This window comes from Hippopotamus amphibius, chromosome X (assembly GCF_030028045.1).
Source record: "Hippopotamus amphibius kiboko isolate mHipAmp2 chromosome X, mHipAmp2.hap2, whole genome shotgun sequence".
Lineage (NCBI taxonomy): Eukaryota > Metazoa > Chordata > Mammalia > Artiodactyla > Hippopotamidae > Hippopotamus > Hippopotamus amphibius.
Genome location: NC_080203.1, coordinates 12,749,553 through 12,761,663, shown reverse-complemented (window position 1 = coordinate 12,761,663; position 12,111 = coordinate 12,749,553). Strand labels below are relative to the sequence as shown.

The window sequence follows — 12,111 nt, the reverse complement described above, 5'->3', positions numbered from 1 at the left end:
GGTTTCCCCATTAGATAAAGGACATTTCCCCGAATTCAGCAATCTCCCCTCTGTTTCAGATTCCCCCCACCCCAGGGTGTGGGACCCGTCCCTTTCCTTTCTTCTCCACCTCTTTCTCCTTTTTTTTTTCTCCCTCTGTCCTACCCAGTTATGTCGGTATCTTTGCAGTCCTTTCTGGTGTCCAAGGTTGTCTGCTGGTGTTCAGCAGGTTCTCTGTGGGAATTATTGTGTCTTTTGATGTATTCCTGATGCATCTGTGGAGAGGGATGCATTCCACGTCCTTCTACTTCACCGCCATCTTTCTGCTGTTTCCCCCTATTCTTTCTTAAGTAGAGTCTAAGAAACATATAAGGTAAGTCAATATCGAGAGGATTCAAAATAAGTAAATTAATAGACTTTAAGAGGATTTAATTAAAAAACAACAAATAAGACAGAAAATAGTTTCACAAAATTTAATGCAAGCTATAAACTACCATTTAATTAATTCATTCATCAAGTTATTAATTCAACGAATACTTATTAAATACCTAGTAACTTTGAATATAGAAGTGAAAGAAACAGATATAAAATATCTTCCCTGGGATCTTGTATTCCAGTGAGAGCAGGTATTAGACAATAAATATGGAAATAATTTCAGTAGCAATTATTGCAATGAAACTGAGACAAATGAATGAAAGAGCAGGGTGATCAAAGAAGACGTCTCTGAGGAGGTGATATTGGGTCATAGCAGTAAATAATAAGAAGTTGGCATGAAAAATTCTGAGAGGGAAAAGCCTTTTAGACAGAGAGAGGAGCAAGTACAAAGGCCTAAACGCAGCAACCAGATTGCCATGGTCAACAGAGTGGAAGACCAATGTATCTATAGCATAGTAAGCAAGTGGAAAAGATATAAGAGGAGGTCAGAGAGGTAATGGCATGTGGGAAGATCATGTAGGGTTCTACAAGCCATTGTAATAAGTCCCGATTTCCATATAGACTTCTTTATTGAGCTAGCCTGTCCACATTCTACTCATCTGTGATTGGTGGACTGGGTGCCCGAACACATGAACTAGGATTGCTGGTGATGTTGGGTAGCCAAATTCAAGGGAAAGGCAGATGTGGAAGAAAAATATGAATTCCCATATAAAAGAGTTTAGCGATCAGCTAGGTCAGTAGCTCAGGAGACCAAGATTACATAAGAGATAAATGTCAGGATGAGACATGACTCAGAAATCTAGGAGGCTTGCTAAATGAGAAACTGCATCAATTTCACAGTTAAAGGTGATCTGAAGTCAAGAGGTAAATTAATAGTTTTATGAGAGTCGAGAAGATATGAGACTCTGAAGGAGAAACACACACACACAAGTATGTATAACTGAATCATTGTGCTGTACACCTGAAACTAAGGTGATACTGTATTGTAAATCAACTATCCTTCAATTAAAAAAAAACTTAAAAGAGAATATATGCATACTGAAAGGCATCATGACATAAGTGGTCAGTGGTCTGGAATGGGTCAAATAAAAGGCTAAAGCAATCAAATGTGAAGCCAAGTAGGAATTAATTTCCTAAAACAAGATTCCACTGATACAGGAGCTTTCTCTACAGTTTCGGTTATAGTAGAACCAATCTCAGGATGTCAGTAGCGCCAGTGTGGCAGAGGAGATCCAGAAAGTGAGGATAACTGAAAAGAAAGGGGAAATGTAAGAGAGTACCTAAGGAGAGCCCAGCTTGTGTGCTGTGTGTGTCCTGCAGTACCTTGAGGAAAGTGGCTGATTGTGACTGTGTAGATATCATACCCACACATGCCTCTTGGGACACACATACTAGAAGATAAATGGAGTTCTAATGCAATTTACAGAGTAGAGATTCTGTCTTCCTGCTCTTGGCTATTTTAAGCATAAAATGTGTTTAAATATTTCTTTGAATATAACTGTTTTTTCTGATAATGCAACCATAAGAGGCCTCAGGCTTCAATCATTGTTCTTCTAGCTCCTGGCAAAGACAAGTATGTACAGAGATTTAAAAAGAGAGGCCACTAAAGTCAGAAAAGGATCCTGACCTCTAAGAATACTTTCAAAATCTCCTAATTAGCCTTGCTTAGAGTTAATAAGTGAATTGTTGCATTGCCTGGGTCATTTCTTTCACAGATTTGAAGTAATGTGAGTAATATGAGACCAAGGAACTGAGAGCAATTTATTATATTTTTGCTGCACAAAACAACCTTGTGATAGTATCTTTTTGACATGACTTATAAGACTGATAAAGAGCTCCTTTGTTAGTGAGGTGATTTTTTAAGGCTAAAAAAAATGAAAAGCCTATCTCTAAATTAGACTAGATGAATGCAATTGTTCTTATTGTGTATATTCCTTAGTGAAAGCAGAACACTAAATTATAAAAAGGTTTATACATTGACTTAAAATTTGTCACTGTGAAACTAAGTAAAATAATATTCTAATAATAATAGCTATGGTTGTTTGAATTTGTATATGCTAATTTATGTTGCCTAACCATTATCTCACTAAATCTTTCTGATTACCTTGTGACTTATTTTACAGGTGAAGAAACCAAGATCCAGAGTGGTAAAGTGTTTGACCAAGGTCCCACAGCTAGTAAGTTGGAGAGCTGGGTATCAAAACAAGATTTATGTGACTCCTGAGTTTCTTAGCCACTAATTAATGCTGCCACTCACTCAGCCTAGAGACACCTAGATTGATGTACTCACCAGATTAAAGTAATTTATTAGTGTGTTGATAAACCAGGATGACCTCCAAAGCCTTGTATCCCTGTCCTGAGGATGCCCCTTACTACAATTTCCCACTAAGAACAGTAACTAGAGACTAGGCTTGAGTCTGTTAAAGACTCTGGCTCATCAGAGTAGTGTGACATTTGCCAAGTCAGTTTGCTAGGTGTCAGTTTTTGTGGTAGACAATATAATGTCCCCTTCCCCAAATATGTCCATGCCCTATTACCTGGGACCTGTGACTATGCTACCTTACATGGCAAAAGAGACTGTGTAGATGTGATTTAAGTTAATTTAAACATCTTGAGATGGGAGATTACCCTCAATTATCCAGATGTGCCTAATGTAATCACAAGACTCCTTGTAAGAGGGAGGCAGGAGGGTTGGAGACAGAGACAGAGATATGAAGATGGAAGGACAGGCCAGGGTGATACAGAATCATGAGCCAAGGAACCCAAGAAATCTCTAGACACAGGAAATGGACTCTTTCCTAGAGCCTCCAGAGGAAACATATCCCTCCTAGAGCTTGATTTTATGCCAGTGAGACCCATTTCAGATTTCTGACCTTCAAAACTGTAAGAGAATACACTTGTGTTAACTTATGCCACTGAATCTGTGGTAATTTGTTACAGCAGCAACAGGAAACTAATACAATTCCTTCACTTGTGAAATAGGTTTCATACTGACCTGACAGAATTGACGAGAGAGTTTTAAAGAGAAGAAATTGAGTGAATTGAATGCGTACAAGGGAATTAGAGAATAAAGGCGAACCATGTGAGATATTCTCTGAAAACCTAGGGAGCATTTACATGAAACAGAATCCACCCCTCCCACCCTACACCTCCATGAAGACTTGGAGGTAGTTCGACTAGGGAGAACTAAACCTCATTCTCTTCTCCTTCCTTGTCCCCACCCCCAAGGATTTTCAGAATCTGGTCCTGCTTTTCTCTCCTACCTCATCTCTATTTGATCCCCACCTGATTCACTTCAATGCAACCATACTTTCTGCCCAAGGTTCTTTGTCTTTGCTGTTGATTCTCCTTGGGACACCCTGATATCATTGCAGAACTGTCTTGTCATTCAAACCTCAACTGAAATCATACCACTTTCTGAAAGGATTTTCCAGATCATTCAAACCAAAGCAAACTTCCACTACTACCCTCTACCACATTTCCTTAACTTAGCTTCTTCATGGTGCCCATCAGAACCTGAAATGTGTCCAAACATTTAACATATGTTCATATATTTATTTTCTCTCTTGCCTCTCCGGAATATAAGATTATTGAGGGCAGGGACACTGTCTTTCTCACTGCTATAACCTCAGCAGTGAGAGTGACTTTTACATGCATTAAAGGCATATAATCATGAACTTAATGAATTTCTTTCGACAGAATGACTGAATGATTGAAGATAATGCTGCTTTCAGATATCTTGGGGAAGTGAGTTAATAAAGCTCCTTTTTGCTTAAGCCAGTTTGGGAAAGTATTTTCTGCAGTTGTATTCTAACTGATTCAACATTGTTTTTTTCCCCCCCGTGTGTGTCTATCCATCTGTTCATCTATGTATCTATCCATCATCTATTAAAATTGGACAACAGAGAAAAACATAATGGATAAAGTAGCAATTGCCTCAAAATATCACCAGGTAACTGCTTTGTTGTTAACTGTGTATATATACTATATAATATTATGGGAAATTTTCCATTATCTAATATACCAATACAACTACATCAATATACTATACTCTTAAAATAATCTATTTCATGTATGAAAATATAAATATACAATATTATACAAATATAATTGCAAAATATACATAAATAAACCTAATATGCTGTACATTATATCTCCATGACATTTATTTTGTAACAGAAAATTACATTTGACCACTTTCACTCATTTCACCCACCCCACACTCCCCACCTCTATTCAGTATCTAACATGTTCTAAAGTGATATTTAATGGAAATAAATGGAAATAGTATAACTTGGAAATAGTATAACTATAACATATGCGATGTGGTGTAACAGCATTTTTCATATGACATTGTCATGTAACACTGTAATAGACAATGACTTGGGGAGAGAGAGTGTGGCTATTGTAGACAAAGGGTGGTCAGAATTGCTTTTTGACTTCTATGAGTTTTTTTTGTAATAAATTTATTTATTTATTTTATTGGCCGTGTTGGGTCTTTTTTTGCTGTGCACGGGCTTTCTTTAGTTGTGGTGAGTGGGGACTACTCTTCGTTGTGGTGCACGGGCTCCTCATTGCTGTGGCTTCTCTTGTTGTGGAGCACGGGCTCTAGACACATGGGCTTCAGTAGTTGCAGCATGTGGGCTTCAGTAGTTGCAGCACATGGGCTCAATAGTTGTGGCTCATGGGCTCTGAAGCGCAGGCTCAATAGTTGTAGCACACGGGCTTAGTTGCTCCACGGCATGCGGGATCTTCCTGGAGCAGGGATCGAACCCATGTCCCTTGCATTGGCAGGCGGATTCTTAACCACTGCACCACCTAGGAAGCCTGACTTCTATGAGTTTTAAGCTAGAACATGAATTGATAAAAAGCCTTCCATGAGAAAATCTGGGAGAAGAGCCTTCCAGGAAGAGGAAATAGCTACTACAATTGCCCCAAAATAAGAAATAGCTTGATGTTTTCAGGGACAAACAGGAAGCTGATGTGGCTGAATTTCTCACCTAGAAGATGCAAGTTGAAGCAAAGGAAGAAGTTATCAGACATGAGGTCAGAGGGGCCTAGACCACAGAAAGAAAACTAGATTTCTTTTTCACTGCCATGGGCAAAGAGTTTTAAGCAAGAAGGGTGATTGAATTACTTTTCACTTTTAAAATATCACTTTGGTATTACAATGGAGACTTCCATAGGAACTACTTCATATTGTCCTTATTCAATTCATATTAGGTTAATTCTTTCTTTTTTATATTGAAATATAGTTGATTTACAATATTATATTAATTTCAGGTATACAACATAGTGATTCAGGCTTTTTACAGATTACGCTCCGTCAAAAGTTATTATAAGATAATAGCTATAATTCCCTGTGCTACACAATATATCCTTGTTGCTTATCTCTTTTATACATAGTAGTTTGTATCTGTTAATCCAATACTCCTAATTTGCTCCTCCATCCTTCCCTCTTCCCTTTGGTAACCACTAGTTTGTTTTCTATATCTGTGAGTCTGTTTCTTTCATTTGTATTATTTTTTACATTCCACATGTAAGTGATATCATACAGTATTTTTCTCTGTCTGACATCTCACAAAGCATAATTTTCTCTAGATCCACCCACGTTGTTGCAAATGGCAGAATTTCACTTTTTATGGCTGAGTAATATTCCATTGTATATATGTACCACATATTCTTTATCCATTCATCTGTTGATGGGCACTTGGGGTGCTTCCATATCTTGGCTATTGTAAATAGTGCTGCTGTGAACGTTGAGGTGCATGTATCTTTTTAAATTAGTTTTGGTTTTTCTGGATATATATACCCAGGAGTGGAAATGCTGGATCATATGGCACTTCTATTTTATTTCTTTGAGAAATCTTCCATAATGTTTTTCATAGTGGATGCATCAATATGCATTCTCACCAAGGGTTCCCTTTTCTCCACATCCTCTCCAACATTTGTTATTTGTAGACATTTTGAGGATGGCCATTCTGACAGGTGTGTGGTGATAACTGATTGTGGTTTTGACTTGCATTTCTCTAATAATTAGTGATGTTGAGCATCTTTTCATGTGCCTGTTAGCCATCAGTATGTCTTTGAAAAAATATCTATTCAGGTGTTCTGCCCATTTTTTATTGTGTTTTTTTATTGAGTTGTATGAGCTGTTTGTGTATTTTGGATAATAACCCCTTGTCAGTCATATCACTTGCAAATATTTTCTCCCATTCCATAGGTTGTCTTTTTGTTTTGTTCATGGTTTCCTTTCCTGTGCAAAAGTTTTTAAATTTAATTAGGTCACATTTGTTTATTTTTGCTTTTTTTCTTTTGCCTTAATAGACAGATCCAAAAATATACTGCTGTGGTTTATGTCAAAGAGTGTTCTGCATATGTTCTCTTTTAGTAGTTTTATACAGTCCAGTCTTACATTTAGGTCTTTAATCCATTTTGAGTTTATTTTTCTATATGGTGTTAGAGAATGTGCTAATTTTATTCTTTTATGTGTAGCTGTCCAGTTTTCCCACCATCACTTGTTGAAGAGACTGTCTTTTCTCCATTGTATATTTTTGCCTCCTTTGTTGTAGATTAATTAACCATAGGTGACTGGGTTTATTTCTGGGTTCTATATTATGTTCCATTGATCTGCATCTGTTTTTGTGCCAGTACCATGTTGTTTTGATTTCTGTAGCTTTGTTGTATAGTCTGAAGTCTGGTAGGTTGACACCTCCAGTCTTGTTCTTTTTTCTCAAGATTGCTTTGGCAAGTTGGAGTCTTTTGTAGTCCCATATGAATCTTAGGATTATTCTAGTTCAGTGAAAAATGTTGTGGGTATTTTGTTAGGGATTCATTAAATCTGTAGATGGCTTTGGGTCATACAGCCATTTTAACAATATTAGTTCTTCCAATCCAAAAGCACAGGATATCTTTCCATTTCTTTGTATCATTTTCAATTTCCTTCATCATTGTTTTATAGTTTTCAGAGTATAGGTCCTTCATCTCCTTGGTTAAGTTTATTCCTAAGTATTTTATTCATTTTAATGAAATTTTAAAACAGCATTGTTTTTTTACCTTCTCTTTCTGGTAGTTCATTATTAGTATATAGAAAAACAGCAGATTTTTGTACATTAATTTTGTATCCTACAATTTGCTGAATTTATTTATTTGGTCTAATAGTTTTGGTGTGGAGGCTTTAGGGTTTTCTATATAAAGTACCATGTCATCTACATATAGTGTCAGTTTTACTTCTTGCCTTCCAATTTGGAAACCTTTTATTTCCTTTTTTTGTCTGATTGCTGTGGCTCGGACTTCCAATACTGTGTTAAATGGAAGTGGGAAGAGTAGCCATCCTTGTCTTCTTCTGAATTTAGGGGAAAGTCTTTCAACTTTTCACCATTAAGTATGATGTTAGGCAGCGGGCACGGAGAAGAGGTGACCCTGGAAAGGCTAATACTAAATCATCATTAGTCAAGACGTCTTCAGCACCTGAGCCTCCAGCCTTTAAAAAGGAGCCGCCCAAGGAGAAAGACGTGGGAAACCCAGGCCTCAGAGGGGTCCGTACCACAACCTTATTTCGAGCTGTGAATCCAGAGCTGTTCATTAAAACTAACAAACCTGTAATGGCTTTCGAATTGATAACCCTTTCACTTTGCGTGGCTTATATCGGTTATCTACATGCGACACAGGAGAATAAGTAGGACCTCTATGAAGCTATTGATAGTGAGGGACACAGTTATATGAGGAGGAAAGCATCTAAGTGGGATTAACAGTGCTGGTTACTGCAGATGGAGCTTTTCTGGGGGCTCTGAAATCTTCAGCTGAAGATTAGCACCACACGGTATCTTGCTTCTTGTTCCAGAAGATGCCACTGAGGAAAAAGGCTGGCAGTTGCAGCCTGGCCACTGGTAGTGAATGCTGTCCTTTCAAAACTGTAGCCATTATCTCATTCCTTTTCCACAGAAAGAGCTGCTCAATATTTTTCTTTGACTAAATCCTTTTATAAAAGTGCCATGAGAATGGAAGTCATTTTTGTGAATTATTAAGTTCTATATAATAAAAAGTACTGATGCTCTTAAATTTGTATGGTATTTTTAATATTTTAAGGGGAATTGTGCATTTACAACTGTTGTGAGGGTTTAGTTTGTTTCCCTGTTTGCAAAGACAGTGTTCATTTTCTACCTGGCATAGAACCCATATTTGTGAAGAAAAAAATAATTGTAAATTATCTTAAAGCCTGTAGTTAAAAGCAAATAGTTTTATAGAGTCACAGATAGGTCATGTATTTTGATTTTCTATTTCAGCTAATTTTGGTCCAGAATGTTATTTTAATTGAGAAGATACTCCCATTCAACTACTAAAATAAAGGTTAAATGAGAGAATTAAAAAAAAAAGTATGACGTTAGGTGTGGGTCTGTCATAAATGGGCTTTATTATGTTGAAATAGTTAATTTCTTATTTTAAAATTGAGATACAAGTGGCAAATAACATTAATTTCAGGTGTACAACATAATGATTCAATATTTCTTTATATTGCAAAATGATCACTACAATAAGTCTAATTAATATCCATTACTACACATACTTACAAAATTTATTTTTCTTGTGATGAAAATTTTTAGGATCTACTCTCTTGGTAACTTTCAAATATGCAATACAGTATTATTAACTATAGTCACAAGGAACAGATTGGTGGTTGCCAGAGATAGGGAGTGTCAAGTTGGTGAAATGGGTAAAGGTGGTCAAAATGTACAAATTTACAGTGATAAAATAAGTAAATCATGGGGATATAATGTATAGCATATTAGGTTAATTTCTAAGAATCAAATTTAATGTTATTGTCATATTGCTGTTGATGTTGCTGCTGTTATTTCTTATATAAATGTGACTATTTTTCTTATTATGATCTTTAAGTAGTTATTCTTTAGAGGAAATTATTAAAAATATGTTTTTCCACTTTATTCTCCTATCATTGATTCTAATACATTGTCAGTTGATTCCGTTAAATTACTTCAGTAATGTAGATAATATAATGTTATATTATCTATAGATAATGATGATTATGACTTTTACTTTCTGATACCTATTCCTCTTAGCTTTTCTCCTGATTGAATTGCATTGTGTGGCACTTCCACAGGAATGTGGAGTACTTGCTCTAACAATCAACCTTTCTTTGTTCCTGACCTAACTGCCCTATTCCTGTGTCAGATATGCAATGATCCTTTATTTCTTTACTTCTAGAATTCTTTCAAGTTGATCTGGGTACATGGATTTCCAGACTACACTCTCTAGCTCCCTTTTCAACTGGACATGGTCGTGTGACTGAGTTCTAATGGGTGTGAGTAGAAATGAGCCATTTCCAGATTTTGCCCTTTAGAGGAATGAGGGAGGGTCTGTTCCCATTTTTGTTTATATTATCTGGTAAGCTTTTGCCAAAAATTTTTATTTTCATTCTTTCTGAGTCACTTTGCTTTAGAAGTTTTGTGTTTAGCTGTATAAATAGAATAGTATTGGCTATTACTATTGATTTGCCTGTAAGTCTTTCTTTTTAAAAGTGTGGCAGGATTGATTGGACTTATGTATTTGTTCTTACTGATCATCATCTCCCTTCAGTTTTCTTCTGATTTTATTTAGCCCTTTATGTTACACTTGTTTCACATCTGAGTGATATCAAATATGTCAACTAATTTTTAAAAACTTTTTTAAAATTTATTTATTTATTTTATTTTTTATTTATTGGCTGAATTGGGTCTTCATCGCTGCACGTGGGCTTTCTGTAGTTGTGGCAAGTGGGGAGTACTCTTCCTTGCAGGCTACTCTTCTTATTGTGGTAGCTTCTCTTGTTGCAGAGCACGGGCTCTAAGCATGCAGGCTTCAGTAGTTGTGGCACATGGGCTCAGTAGTTGTGGCTCATGGGCTCTAGAGCACAGGTTCAGTAGTTGTGGCTCACAGGCTCTGGAGCGCAGGCTCAGTAGTTGTGGTGCACAGGCTCAGTCGCTCCGTGGCATGTGGGATCCTCTCAGATCAGGGATGGAACCCATGTCCCCTGCATTGGCAGGTGGATTCCCAACCACTGCACCACGAGGGAAGCCCTCAACTAATTTTTCATTCTGATAGGTTTTAGTTTTACACATTCAAATGTTTAAAGTAGCACATTCAATTTAAAATTTTCAAGTATCACTTTTAGATATACAAGAGTTTCTTTGAATTCTCCTCTAGGAAATATCCCATCTAGCCAGGTAGAATGTCAGAGAGAAATAGAAGTAATCTGAGAACTAGAGGCACAAACAGCTTTCTGGACAGGAGAAATACATAGGTTCACAAAAAACAAAAGCCCCATCAAGCCTGGACATTTTCCATGACAATGGATTCCTTCCTGTGAGATGGAATACAAAGAATCATGAAGGGCACTCGACACCAAAGTGTACGCCTCCTCATCATGGAGCAGCTTCCCCAGTGCATGGGCAAACAGATGAGCACGATATACGTAGCATGATATAAAAGAAAACAAACCCAACATTAGGACCACTGGTTTAGAATTAGACTTACTAACCGTGGAAATGGACGGAGATTGGGAAGAAGTAGAAGTTCAATAATTTCTTCACTTTAATATATTATGATACTTGAAATTTTTAAATTAAACATGCTATTTTAAATATTTAAATGTGTTAAAACTAAAACCTATCAGAATTAAGGTAAGCAATCAAATCAGTTTTATGGCTTCACATCTCTTCCAGCATTTAACTTTGCAGGGATGGTTATTCGCGGTGGTGAAATGGTCTACATTTTTGCAGGAGTAGGGGGGAGGGGATCTGCTCAAATCTAATTTCTCTGCCTCTCCAAGCTGGATCTGACCTAAGGTGGTGATAAGGGTCACATAATGATTTCTTGAGTCTTCTTTTAACCTGGGACAAATTATTTTGTATCTGAATTATACCTCTAGAAGTATATTGAATGAGACTTGGATTTTTTCCAAATTCAAGCACTGATGAATTGTGTCTGTTCATTTTTCTTAGTCATGGCATGAGAAGTTCTTCAAGCCTGTACTATTTCTGCTTGATTTCCAAGAAAGCCTCATGCTTATTTATTATTGAAGGTTTTTCAGGAAAAGAAAGTTTTGCAGTATTCCTTGCTGAACGCCAAACTTCCACACTTGACAATTCATTAGAATAAAGGAAAAATCTATACAGAAGAAAATGCTTGAGAGTAAAAGAAACCTTGTGCATTGTTGGTGGGAATGTAAATTGGTACAGCCACTATGGAAAACAGTATGGAGGTGCCTCAAAAAATAATATAAATAAAACTAAACATTATCCAGCAATCCCACTTCTGGGTATATACTCATAGGGAGTGAAAACAGGATCTCGAAGAGATGTCTGCACTCCTGTGTTCATTGTAGCAGTATTCATAACAGCCAAGATATAGAAACAATCTAAATGTCCTTCGTTGGACGAACGGATAAAGAGAATGTAGTGTATGAGAAAGAAGAAAATCCTATGGTTTGCAACAACAGGGATGGACCTAAGAGCATTATGGTAAGTGACATAAATCAGACAGAGAAAGATAAATCCTGTACTATAGCACCGTATGTGGAATCTAAGAAAGCCAAACTCAGAGAAACAGAGTGTAGATCGGTGGTTACCAGGGGCTGAAGGCGGGGGTGGGGTGGAGGTGCTGGAGGAGTTGGGGATGAGGAGGTACTGGTCAAAGTATGCA

At 36.9% G+C, this 12,111-nt stretch overlaps 1 pseudogene; it reads left to right on the top strand.

Annotated features, from left to right (window-relative positions):
• Positions 1 to 749: 749 nt before the first annotated feature.
• LOC130841370 (small integral membrane protein 8-like) lies at positions 750 to 8,165 on the top strand (annotated as a pseudogene).
• The last annotated feature ends 3,946 nt before the right edge of the window (positions 8,166 to 12,111 follow it).